We start from the raw sequence: 13294 nt of genomic DNA on the forward strand, positions 1-13294 counted from the left end.
AGAATTTCTAAGCAAACAGCTGGAGGCAGGGCTTTCTCCTATAGAGCTCCATTTTTATGGAACGGTCTGCCTACCCATGTCAGAGACGCAAACTCGGTCTCAACCTTTAAGTCTTTACTGAAGACTCATCTCTTCAGTGGGTCATATGATTGAGTGTAGTCTGGCCCAGGAGTGGGAAGGTGAACGGAAAGGCTCTGGAGCAACGAACCGCCCTTGCTGTCTCTGCCTGGCCGGTTCCCCTCTTTCCACTGGGATTCTCTGCCTCTAACCCTGTTACGGGGCTGAGTCACTGGCTTGCTGGGGCTCTCTCGTGCCGTCCCTGGGGGGTGCGTCACCTGGGTGGGTTGATTCACTGTTGTGGTCGGCCTGTCTGGGTTGCCCCCCTTGGGTTGTACCGTGGCGGAGATCTTTGTGGGCTATACTCGGCCTTGTCTCAGGATGGTGAGTTGGTGGTTGAAGATATCCCTCTAGTGGTGTGGGGGCTGTGCTTTGGCAAAGTGGGTGGGGTTATATCCTTCCTGTTTGGCCCTGTCCGGGGTGTCCTCGGATGGGGCCACAGTGTCTCCTGACCCCTCCTGTCTCAGCCTCCAGTATTTATGCTGCAGTAGTTTATGTGTCGGGGGCTAGGGTCAGTTTGTTATATCTGGAGTACTTCTCCTGTCCTATTCGGTGTCCTGTGTGAATCTAAGTGTGCGTTCTCTAATTCTCTCCTTCTCTCTTTCTTTCTCTCTCTCGGAGGACCTGAGCCCTAGGACCATGCCCCAGGACTACCTGACATGATGACTCCTTGCTGTCCCCAGTCCACCTGGCCATGACTCTTTTTGAATGTCTCTCTCCATGTCTGTGTGTCTACATGTCTCTTTTTCAATGTCTCTCTCCATGTCTGTGTGTCTCTTTTTGAATGTCTTTCTCCATATCTGTGTTTCTGCATGTCTCTTTTTGAATGTCTCTCTCCATGTCTGTGTGTCTGCATGTCTCTTTTTGAATGTCTCTCTCCATGTCTGTGTGTCTGCATGTCTCTTTTTGAATGTCTCTCTCCATGTCTGTGTGTCTGCATGTCTCTTTTTGAATGTCTCTCTCCATGTCTGTGTGTCTGCATGTCTCTTTTTGAATGTCTCTCTCCATGTCTGTGTGTCTGCATGTCTCTTTTTGAATGTCTCTCTCCATGTCTGTGTGTCTACATGTCTCTTTTTTAATGTCTCTCTCCATGTCTGTGTGTCTCTTTTTGAATGTCTTTCTCCATATCTGTGTGTCTGCATGTCTCTTTTTGAATGTCTCTCTCCGTGTCTGTGTGTCTCTTTTTGAATGTCTTTCTCCATATCTGTGTGTCTGCATGTCTCTTTTTGAATGTCTTTCTCCATGTCTGTGTGTCTACATGTCTCTTTTTTAATGTCTCTCTCCATGTCTGTGTGTCTACATGTCTCTTTTTGAATGTCTCCTTCCATGTCTGTGTGTCTGCATGTCTCTTTTTGAATGTCTTTCTCCATGTCTGTGTGTCTACATGTCTCTTTTTGAATGTCTCCTTCCATGTCTGTGTGTCTGCATGTCTCTTTTTGAATGTCTTTCTCCATGTCTGTGTGTCTACATGTCTCTTTTTGAATGTCTTTCTCCATGTCTGTGTGTCTACATGTCTCTTTTTTAATGTCTCTCTCCATGTCTGTGTGTCTACATGTCTCTTTTTGAATGTCTCCTTCCATGTCTGTGTGTCTGCATGTCTCTTTTTGAATGTCTTTCTCCATGTCTGTGTGTCTACATGTCTCTTTTTGAATGTCTTTCTCCATGTCTGTGTGTCTACATGTCTCTTTTTTAATGTCTCTCTCCATATCTGTGTGTCTGCATGTCTCTTTTTGAATGTCTTTCTCCATGTCTGTGTGTCTACATGTCTCTTTTTGAATGTCTTTCTCCATGTCTGTGTGTCTACATGTCTCTTTTTTAATGTCTCTCTCCATATCTGTGTGTCTGCATGTCTCTTTTTGAATGTCTTTCTCCATGTCTGTGTGTCTACATGTCTCTTTTTCAATGTCTCTCTCCATGTCTGTGTGTCTCTTTTTGAATGTCTTTCTCCATATCTGTGTGTCTGCATGTCTCTTTTTGAATGTCTTTCTCCATGTCTGTGTGTCTACATGTCTCTTTTTAATGTCTCTCTCCATGTCTGTGTGTCTACATGTCTCTTTTTGAATGTCTTTCTCCATGTCTGTGTGTCTCTTTTTGAATGTCTCTCCCCATGTCTGTGTGCCTCTTTTTGAATGTCTTTCTCCATGTCTGTGTGTCCTCATGTCTCTTTTTGAATGTCTCTCTCCATGTCTGTGTGTCCTCATGTCTCTTTTTGAATGTCTCTCTCCATGTCTGTGTCCTCATGTCTCTTTTTGAATGTCTCTCTCCATGTCTGTGTGTCTCTTTTTGAATGTCTTTCTCCATGTCTGTGTGTCTACGTGTCTCTTTTTGAATGTCTCTCTCCGTGTCTATGTGTCTCTTTTTGAATGTCTTTCTCCATGTCTGTGTCCTCATGTCTCTCTTTTTACATCCTCTTGTACCCAAAAAGTTTAAATAAAAAAATACTTAATTCTCACAGTACTCATACATTTAAGCATCATCAAAGATTAATGGGACGGGAACTGTCCTTCACATATTCAATTAGTGCAGAACTTCCAGTAAGAAAGTGCATTGAAAAGCACAGAACTGTACTGAGAAAGACAACAAGGAAATTAGCCCCACTGGGCACAGACCATGTCAACTAACGTGAATTCAAATTGAAATCAACAAATAAATCAACAAATAAAAGATAGTTTAAAAAAATACTAAATACCCTTTTGATTATGATCATTTTCTTCAAATGCAATTAGTTTTCCATGTTGATTCAACATCATCACATTTATTTTTGTGGGTTGAAATTATGCAGAAACAGCATTGGTTCCATCAGTTATAGCCCAGTGGGGCGATGCTCTTGGAGAGTTGTCAGCACAGCCTCTCCAGCCACTACAATATTACACAACAGTGAGACACCAGTCCAGGCTGGTCACAATGGACAATGGGGCCAATTCAGGCCCTCAAACAGAGGACACAGTCTTCGCTCCAGGAGTTGGGGTGGCTTTTGGACTGTCCCCATCCAGTCACGTTCTTTACTTCTCAACATGCTGCACATCCTCCTTCTCCTCCTCCTCACAAAACATGCCAATGGCCACACTGCACCAGACCACTGGATATAATACATTTTCTTTACCTGCTGACATCTTAAAGAGAAGAAAAGGTTGTCTTCAAATAGGTGAATACGATCCAAATCAAATCAAATCAAGGGTATTGGTCACATACACATGGTTAGTATATGAGGTTGAAGAGGCGCTGTTGTGCCTTCTTCACTATACTGTCTATGTGGGTGGAGCATTTCAGTTTGTCCGTGATGTGTACGCCGAGGAACTTAAAACTTTCCACCTTCTCCACTGCTGTCCCGTTGATGTGGATAGGGGGGTGACCACTCTGCTGTTTCCTGAAGTTCACTGACCATGGCTGAGAATCACAGGCACAGGCAAGCTTACATTAATGCAGTGCTGTCAACATATTGTAAAATGGTGAACATTGGACATTGAAATAATACTTTACATTCAATAAAAGACTGTCAGTTAAGCTGTTTTTCTATTACCTCTATGGCTAATGAATGGCAAAGTCCTGGGGCATACCTCAATGCATGTTACACATCTTTAAAAGCCCTGTGCTGTTGTATCCTACCCAACATGCAAATGCATTTAGTCACTATGTACTCTAAATGCAATGCTAGAATAACTGGTTTTATTGTATTCTGGTGTTCTTTAAACCAAGTGGTCCAGACATGCCATTAAAGCCATTAGCCAACATCAATAGTTAAAGAGGTTCACCATACTCCTTTAGCTTTAGCATGTATTCAAATCAGCCTTCATCAAATATTAACCATTAATTCTGTTTTTATTTCAAAGCTGCCTTTCATAAGACAAGTCTTCTATTTTTTTTTGAGTTTCACCCAAATCTAAAACTCACTTTGCATTCTCTTTGCTCACAAAACCCGCTCCAGGAAACTGTGCTAAAGATGTCTGTATGTACTCTCATGTTTTTGTAGAGCAGGACTGGGGTCCTTTCTATTTCAGCTCTACTTAGTTCAAGAAGTGAAAATGTGTTGCAGCATGTAGGGAAAGGTTTTACTGATTGTATGGTTTGTGTTAGTGCATTGGTTCAGCAACCTTATTAGACACCTGGGATTGACAAATGTGTATTCACTTTTATTCCGGTGTATTTGGTTCTATTGTGTAGAAAAGGGGTATAGAAAAGAGGTGTATAAAGAGGAAAAAACATCTCATATTAAGCTAATTAATTTCTCAATTTGTTTTCCATTCCTACTCGTACCGTTGGGTCCTTCTTCTGCACATAATACATCAAACCGCCCATGACATGAGAGAAGAGAAATGGACGTTGACGTGCCTGTATTAGGCTGTCAAACCTTCAATTTAGCAGATTATAGTTCCTCTCCACTCCTCCATGATATATCGGCAGCAGGAGAGAATAGATGTCTATTTGAATACCTGCTTGTCACTTTGACTGGAACTTAAGACAATTTTTCAGTAATGAGACAAATGTGTCTTGACAGTCCATGATGGAAAATAACACACCTAATTGAGAGACAGCACCAGCCGTCTGGTGAATCATTGGAATTAATCTCTTTCATATCTGGGTAGCTGGGTAGAGACAACCGTAGATGCCTGGCAATGTGGGGGGAACTCATGTAGAATAGACTGTAGAAGAACAGTCACGTACAGTGGGGAGAAAAAGTATTTGAAACACTAATGATTTGGCAAGTTTTTTTTTGCAAAAATCCAGAAAATCACATTGTATGATTTTTAACTAATTAATTTGCATTTTATTGCATGACATAAGTATTTGATACATCAGAAAAGCATAACTTAATATTTGGTACAGAAACCTTTGTTTGCAATTACAGAGATCATATGTTTCCTGTAGGTCTTGACCAGGTTTGCACACTCTGCAGCAGGGATTTTGGCCCACTCCTCCATACAGACCAGGGGCTGTCGCTGGGCAATACGGACTTTCAGCTCCCTCCAAATATTTTCTATTGGGTTCAGGTCTGGAGACTGGCTAGGCCACTCCAGGACCTTGAGATGCTTCTTACGGAGCCACTCCATAGTTGGCCTGGCTGTGTGTTTCGGGTCGTTGTCATGCTGGAAGGCCCAGTCACGACCCATCTTCAATGCTCTTACTGAGGGAAGGAGGTTGTTGGCCAAGATCTCGCGATACATGGCCCCATCCATCCTCCCCTCAATACGGTGCAGTCATCCTGTCTCCTTTGCAGAAAAGCATCCCCAAAGAATGATGTTTCCACCTCCATGCTTCACGGTTGGGATGGTATTCTTGGGGTTGTACTCATCCTTCTTCTTCCTCCAAACACGGCGAGTGGAGTTTAGACCAAAAAGCTATATTTTTGTCTCATCAGATCATATGACCTTCTCCCATTCCTCCTCTGGATCATCCAGATGGTCATTGGCAAACTTCAGACGGGCCTGGACATGCGCTGGCTTGAGCAGGGGGACCTTGCGTGCGCTGCAGGATTTTAATCCATGACGGCGTAGTGTGTTACTAATGGTTTTCTTTGAGACTGTGGTCCCAGCTCTCTTCAGGTCATTGACCAGGTCCTGCCGTGTAGTTCTGGGCTGATCCCTCACCTTGATCATTGATGCCCCACGACGTGAGATCTTGCATGGAGTCCCAGACCGAGGGTGATTGACCGTCATCTTGAACTTCTTCTATTTTCTAATAATTGCGCCAACAGTTGTTGCCTTCTCACCAAGCTGCTTGCCTATTGTCCTGTAGCCCATCCCTTACACAGCGCTCTGGGCTTGGCCATTGTGGAGAGGTTGGAGTCTGTTTGATTGAGGGGGTGGACAGCTGTCTTTTATATAGGTAACGAGTTCAAAGAGGTGCAGTTAATACAGGTAATGAGTGGAGAACAGGAGGGCTTCTTAAAGAAAAACAAACAGGTCTGTGAGAGCCGGAATTCTTACTGGTTGGTAGGTGATCAAATACTTATGTCATGCAATAAAATGCAAATTAATTACTTAAAAATACAATGTGATTTCCTGGATGTTTGTTTTAGATTCTGTCTCACAGTTGAAGTGTACCTATGATAAAAAATTACAGACCACTACATGCTTTGTAAGTAGGAAAACCTGCAAAATTGTCAGTGTATCAAATACTTGTTCTCCCCACTGTACGTGCATGATCTCAAATAGACCCTAACTGTAAATATTATGTTTTCAGACCAATTTGGTGAGAATGTTCCCAATACAGAGTAGTAATAATAAATAATATCTGAGATCTAATGGGAGACTTCCTCCAGAAATAGAATAGGTCTTAAAGCAGGCAGAATGATCCTCATTAAAATAGAACCAGTGGTTATTCTATTTTCCCCCTTGGAATAAAGATTACGTTTTCGACTCTGCCTGCCTGCCTGCCTGCCTGCCTGCCTGCCTGCCTGCCTGCCTGCCTGCCTGCCTGCCTGCTACCGTATGAAAAATCAAGCTGAAGGGAGAATGAGGAAGTAAGGTGTTGATTGGTTGTGTCTGTGTGTATTATATTGTATGTTTTTGAGTGAGTGGGTGTTCAATGTGAGTTTTATGCAATTATCAGAGGGCTATGAGGAAGTAGTGTTGTTCTTTGACGTCCTGGGACAGGCACACACACGGACGCACATACACCCCCCCACCACCACCACATGTACACACACGCACATACACAGATATTATGGGAAGTAGGAGGAAGAACAACCCTGTGTGTGCATGTGTAGATGCTATTTTCTCAGGACAATGTTGCGTGATTCAGATTCCTAATCTGAAACCTCACCTGAACAACACCACCAAGTCTTTGTAACCAGGTACATTGTCAAAATGTTCATATCAGTTCAATCTGTACAGACCAGGGAGCAATATCCTGCAATGAACTTAAACTACCTTGAACTAACTACAGATCTGCACAATAAAACCAAGTTAGAGGGCTATCTGAGGGTAGACTTTCTACATAGACCTTAAATTACATCTATCTCTCATACTCTCTCTCTCCACTCGCTTAACCTCTCTCTCTGCCTTCCTCCCTTCCTCTCTCTCTCGCTCTCTTTCTCATCGCACAGTAGGACTAATGGCCTGCATGTTCTCTCTCTAGAATGATGAGTTGAATCTGAAATGTGAAAGACAACAGAATTAGCAGGAGGGAGGCAGCATGTAGATACAGTGTGGTGGTTTTACCCTCACAACACATTACCACGCTCAATTACTGTCTTCATCCCCGACCTTCAGAGGCTCACCCCAGGGCTGGAGGGGCGCACCGGGAGGACTCACGGTCTCTTTGTTTCAGGGGGGGAGGTTGCGGGGAAGGGAGATCGAGGCTTGGGCACTGACCATGTGTTGTAATAATCCCAGGCTTCGTCTGCTGCTGTGAAGGACGTGTGTCACAGACAGGCAGGTTGTTCAAAAGGGCAAGGTGCCCACGGCAAGCAGGCGTATGGAGATGGTTTCCGCTTGTCTGTGTCACTGTCTACCTGTCTGTCTTCCTGCCTGTCTGAGTGCAGACTCTGTAGGATGTAGTACTGACTGGGCTAAAGGGAAGTGGGAGGGAGGAGAGTGGGAGAGAGGAGGAGAGGGAATTGGGGCATTGGGGTAGGAAGATGGTCTGGGGAGGAGGGAGGGAAACCTGTGGCCCCACGTGAATGAAAACTTGATTGAAATTTCCTGTCATCTTCTCTGACTTTGTCTCTTCCTCTTCATCTCTCATCTTGCTGGAGTGACATTTCCAGTAAAAGCTCTTGTTGGAGAAATATTTAGGATTTGACATGTATCTGTATAAAACACTGGAGGCATGTTGGGGTTGTGTATCAGTTAGGCCTAGGCCTAGATTATCCATTTTATTTGTACAGTAGAGTATAATCAACTGTTACTAGAAAATCTGTACGAAAAACTCACCTACTGTAAATACTGTACCTTTTGGTAGTAACAGTTGGAAGGCTTCCTATTCATATAGTACTCAATACCAACACAGCACTAAGAGTTTGTATTTGAGTCTGAGGTATTGTCCACATTCTGGAATCAAGGCCTAAGCTTCCTAAACTAACTGTCCTCTGAGCTCAAAAGGTAAATCATAGTCGCTTCTCTCTGGGCATCACTCATCCACCAGATTCTTCCTTCTGATTGGCTGCTGCAGGGCAATCATGTCCCTCCCACTTCCCTGTTGGAGAAGAAAGCTGTGTCAAGGTGAGAGACATGACAGTACTATATAGCACTGTAGGCCAAATCCTAACTTGAAATCATTTTGATGCGAAACTTCCCATCCAATCTCTATGTTATTTGGAAAAAACCCAAGGTGATAAAACATATCAAGTCCAATTTGTGAAACTATAAGGGTCATCACCCCACAGGGGATCAATAACTAGTACTTTATCCCAGTGGGGTTGTGCTGACCTGAGGGTAGCTTGGTGGTGGTGGTCTCCACTCTCGCCTCTGCTCTGGTAACCAGGGGTCAAACTGGGAAGGAGGCAGTGGGAGAGACAACCCCAGCATGTCCTGATACATGCCCCGGTCTCTCACCTCCTCATACTCATGGCCTATGGCCTCCAGTGGGTCGTGGCGGCCATCTTGAAAAAGAGAGAGGCAAAGAGGTATGTTAAACAGAGAAATGTCTCTGTCTTTGCTCTTGTGATGTATTATTCATAGGTAGTATTTTCATTTCTCTCACCTTGCCCTTGTGCTCCCTCGGGGTGGGGGTAGAGAGAGGTGCAGTAGTCACTGGTGGGGTAGTAGTAGTGGGAGCTCTCCTGGGAGGACAAAGACCATAGGTGAAAAACAGAGACAGATGCTGTACTGTACGTGGTAACTCTGTAGAGAGATACCTGACAAACAGTATATTTTGTAGCCTAGACTAGATATATTGTTTTATAACTCAAGGTTAGCTAACATCTCTGAGGAGAATTTGCTTGCATTAGAGCCTATTCTAATAGTCTCTTTCTGACGGTGTTGTTATATTCTACTTAACATTTTTCTGCAGGGTTCAAAGCCTTGTTGGCCTTTCACAATGTGCAATTTCACCAGGATCGAAGTGTATTTTGAATGCTAATTGTGGGCTATCGATCTCCCTTTCCTACTCTGAGAACAGCCAAAGGTGTTTATTTGTTTATCTCTCCTCTGTTTCCCTCGTTATGCCTGACTCCTCCACTTCCTCTCTTCTGACCGATCTCCCTCTTCCTTAATCCTTCCTTTTCTGTTCACCTCTCCACCTCTGTCTGCTAGCATCCTCCTACCTCTCACCCTCCTGTTCTCTCACTTTATTCTTCTCCTATTCCTCTCTAAGCCCCTCCCTCTGTCTCTTTATTTTGTCAACTTCCTCTTCTCTCCCCTTCATCCACCACTCTACCTTACTGTGTTTTTCACTCTCTCTATTATCTCCCCCTCTGTCATCCCCCTTTCTCCCTTGTTCCTCTCCTTACTCCCTCGTTCCTCTCCTTACTCCCTCTTCTCAGTTGTGCAACCTACTAAGTATCCCCCTTTTCCCCCTCTCTTTCCTCCCCCAGCCTCTCCGCACCTCCTCCCCCCCTCTCCTCTTACCCCAGCATAGCACCCATATACGCTGCTGTCTGGTTCTCACCCGCTGTCGATGAGGAGGGTGCGCTGGACCGCAGGGTTCACCAGCCCTCTGACCTCGTACCTGGTGGAGCCGCTGGCTGTGAACACAGTGAACCTGGAAATGACAGACAGAACAAAGCATTTAACCTCCATTCTTTAAAAAAAAATAGAAAACAAAGTATCACATCCCAACTCCCTGACCACCCACCCACATCCTCCTATCCCAATCTTTTATTTATTTATTTTCCCATTTTTAAATGAAGACATATCAACGTCATCCAATCAACACCCTCCATCTCATCACCCACCCACAACTCGTATGTCACTCTTTCTTAATCCTCAGGGAGAAAATAGCTAGATACAAAGACATGAACACTACAGTACAGTGCGCAAGAGCATAGCACTGTCAATGCAATATGGCGTATGGCATTTTAAGTATTTTTGGATGTGACACCTGTATTTGCACTGTTGCTTTGCCCCCCAATTGCAAATTTAGACTGACAGGAGCGTCTGAATTGCTCTTTTGTTGATACACTACATCATACAAACCAGGAGACTTTTGTCCATCACAGGGTCCTGTAGTTTTGCTGTTGTGGGTCCTGGGTGTGGTCTGTCAGTAAGGCAGGGTTAGGCCTCTGAGAGGGGATTGGACGTATAGTCATTTGTCTGTACCCACTGGACTGGATTGGGTGCTGATTAGCCTGGACACAGAGACAGACTAAGATGATGACTCACCCATTACCTTCACTCTTCTTCCCATCTGAAACACTGCCTTTACTCTCTGGAGAAGAGAGGGAGGGAGGGGTGTGTTTGGAGGGAAAGGAGGAAGAGAAGAGGACACAGAGAGAGAAATTGCGGGAGAGAGAAATAAAAAAGTTCCATTAAGATTCAGGCTCAACTCTTTGGTAACTTGGGCAGAGGTTTCTGAGACTGAGATACAGAAGAAAACAGTCACACAACCTTGACAATGGTATTGCCAAGGTTACCTGTCTGGCCACGCCTCTTCTTCCACCTCAGACACAGAAAGCAGCCCAGCCAGTTGAGAGCCAGCAGCGGAGCCCCACCAACCACCGCCATGATACAGCGACAACCCTCTCGTGTCTGGTTTACAAGAGAAACAAGAACAGGAATGAGTTGATCCACCATGATGACATCATAAGGAAGCAAGAACCAGGAACAGGTTGTTTGATTGTAAATAATTGTGGTTTGTGTGATTAATAGCTTTTGTGTGATTAAGGGGAAGTAGACCAATGTTTTGTTATTGTAAGGTGATGGTAAAAGTAGAGAAATAGGATTAGTTGATATTAGGGAGTGTGTAGTTTTAAGTAACTGTCTGTTAGGGCTCCGGTCACTGGAAACCATAGGTATTCTCAATGGCCTAAACAGCAACAAGATAAGAGGAAGTTGTGCCAGCAGTGGTTGAGATGATTGAAACTCCTTGGTCATGGTTAGCAGAAGACCATGTCCTTAATCAGGGTGAAAGGCTCAGTGGAAAGTGCTGTGTGATGTGAGTGGAAAACTACTGATATATCATTTTATGGGTGGGGGAGCTTTGCTTGGATATAAGAGAGTGCTGCGCCACTCAAAAGGCACGTATACGGCTGCACCGTTTGACAGGCACCTATTACAGCTATTGCGTCTTCGGTATTAAACAATTGAACTTCAATTGAGTTTTGACTCTTTTGTGGTAAATATATTTATTGCATATTGAGTCAAACGTATTAAGGGATAATAATAATCCGTATGAAAGCCGGTCTCTCACTTCCTTCATTGATAGAAGACTAAAACAAGGAAAGAGGTAGCATTTATGACCAGAACTACAGTACCATTATTCAAAGAGCACACATGATTATTCAAAGAGCCAAATGAAGCTAGCTGCTTTGCAAATAGCCATTTTCCACAGTCCAAACAAAAATGAAATGAAATTACCCTCCCCAAAGGGATCTTCTTCCTGGACTGCTCCTTCCCACTCTGGTTAGAAGAACCATGGAAGACAGGGAAAAAACCATCAATGCTGTTCTAACGCTGCAAGATATACCTGGGTCAAAGGTCAAATGACATCCTATTCCCCATATTGTGCCAAGATTATTAATGTTCTACCAAATGGGGCATAGAGACATAACATGATCTCAATACCAGCTGGGCAGGAGTCCAAACCATCAAATGTCCGACCATTGTCCCTCTCCTAGCTAAGACCCAGAAGTCATGTTGTGAACTTGCTCTAGACTGACCCTCGCTGGTGATGGTGTGTACTGAGTTGTTGTCTGCGTAGCCGCTCTCTCCCATGGAGTTGAGTGCGTTGACAGAAAAGTTGTATGTAGTGGCGGGGGACAGGCCTGTCACAATGAAGATGTTTGCTCCCAACGGTAGCTGTCAATCAACAGCATCTTAGTCAGTACATAGATGGACTCTAACCTGAAAGGAGTGAAATGGAATTGACCCTTAATCCGGACCTGTTCCTAATATGACTATCAAGGATGTGTTGGTTGCTTATGAATGCAAGGAAGAGATCACAATATTTGACACATGATTTTCAGTCAAACTGTAGTCAATGCTCTATCACCTGATATGGAATCTCTGCTCCAATCCCCCATCAAAGCCTGGGATCCATTCTAGAGTTGCAGAGGCATGGGTGAAGTTGACCAGGCAGATCTCTGAGGGAGGATCTGGTTGATCTGTGTGTTAGAGAGAGAGATGGAAGCTGAGATAAAGAGAGGGGGGGTAGAAAGAAGGGTAGTTGAAATAGGAGGGTAGAAAGGATAAACAAGAGAGAACGACAGAGGAAGAGAGCAGAAGAGAAGGAGAGAGTTCAGCACTAGAATGAGAGAGAGAAGCTGTGCTTGCAGGCGTATAGGCAGCTCTGTTTGCAGAGTAAATCATTTCCATTATCAGTTCCGCTCATAAGGTACGAGGTTAGAGGGGTCAGTCTTATTTGGATCTGTCTTTTTTAAATCCAAACAGCGGCAGCGAGGCGGGCAGGGATAGAATACAGCCTTCTTTCCTTTCCCGGCCTTCTGATGATAAGGAAGCATAAAACATTTATTATCGCTGCGTCAGATTAATTATGAATATTCAAGGCAGTAAAAAAAAAACGGAGGGAGAGAAAAAAAGCAGCAGTGGATATTGGATTGTAATTTCACGCTTTTTATGGTAAACATTAAATGTGTTCAATGGAGGCCAGGGGGCTCGCTGGGAGCAGGGGCAGTGTTGACATCGCAGGCGTAGGAATAGGCTTGCTAGAGAGCTAGAGGGCGACTCAGCCTTTGCGCGCGGAGAGAGGAAAGCGCATTATTGCAGCGTTATCTGACAGAGAAGAGAATTAGAGCTATAGGCAGGGGAAGTAGGAGAGATATATCAATATACATGACATAGCTAAAGGGTGTCTGACACTGAGGACTTGCTCTTCCTACTGTCGAGAGAGACTGAATATTTTCTCTATAAGCTGGAGGGTCCTACCACACTGATAAAATCGTGGACAAGGCAGCGCATACACAAACGAGAGGACGTAGCTAAATTAGGACCAATGGGACTCTAGCAGTTGGCTGTAAAGTACTTGTTTTACATCATAGCAACATCCCTGGGCCCTGATGTCTGACCTAACCTCTGACCTTTTACCCATTCACACATACACACACACTCTTACACACACG

This window comes from Oncorhynchus keta, chromosome 34 (assembly GCF_023373465.1).
Source record: "Oncorhynchus keta strain PuntledgeMale-10-30-2019 chromosome 34, Oket_V2, whole genome shotgun sequence".
In the NCBI taxonomy this organism is placed as follows: Eukaryota; Metazoa; Chordata; class Actinopteri; order Salmoniformes; family Salmonidae; genus Oncorhynchus; species Oncorhynchus keta.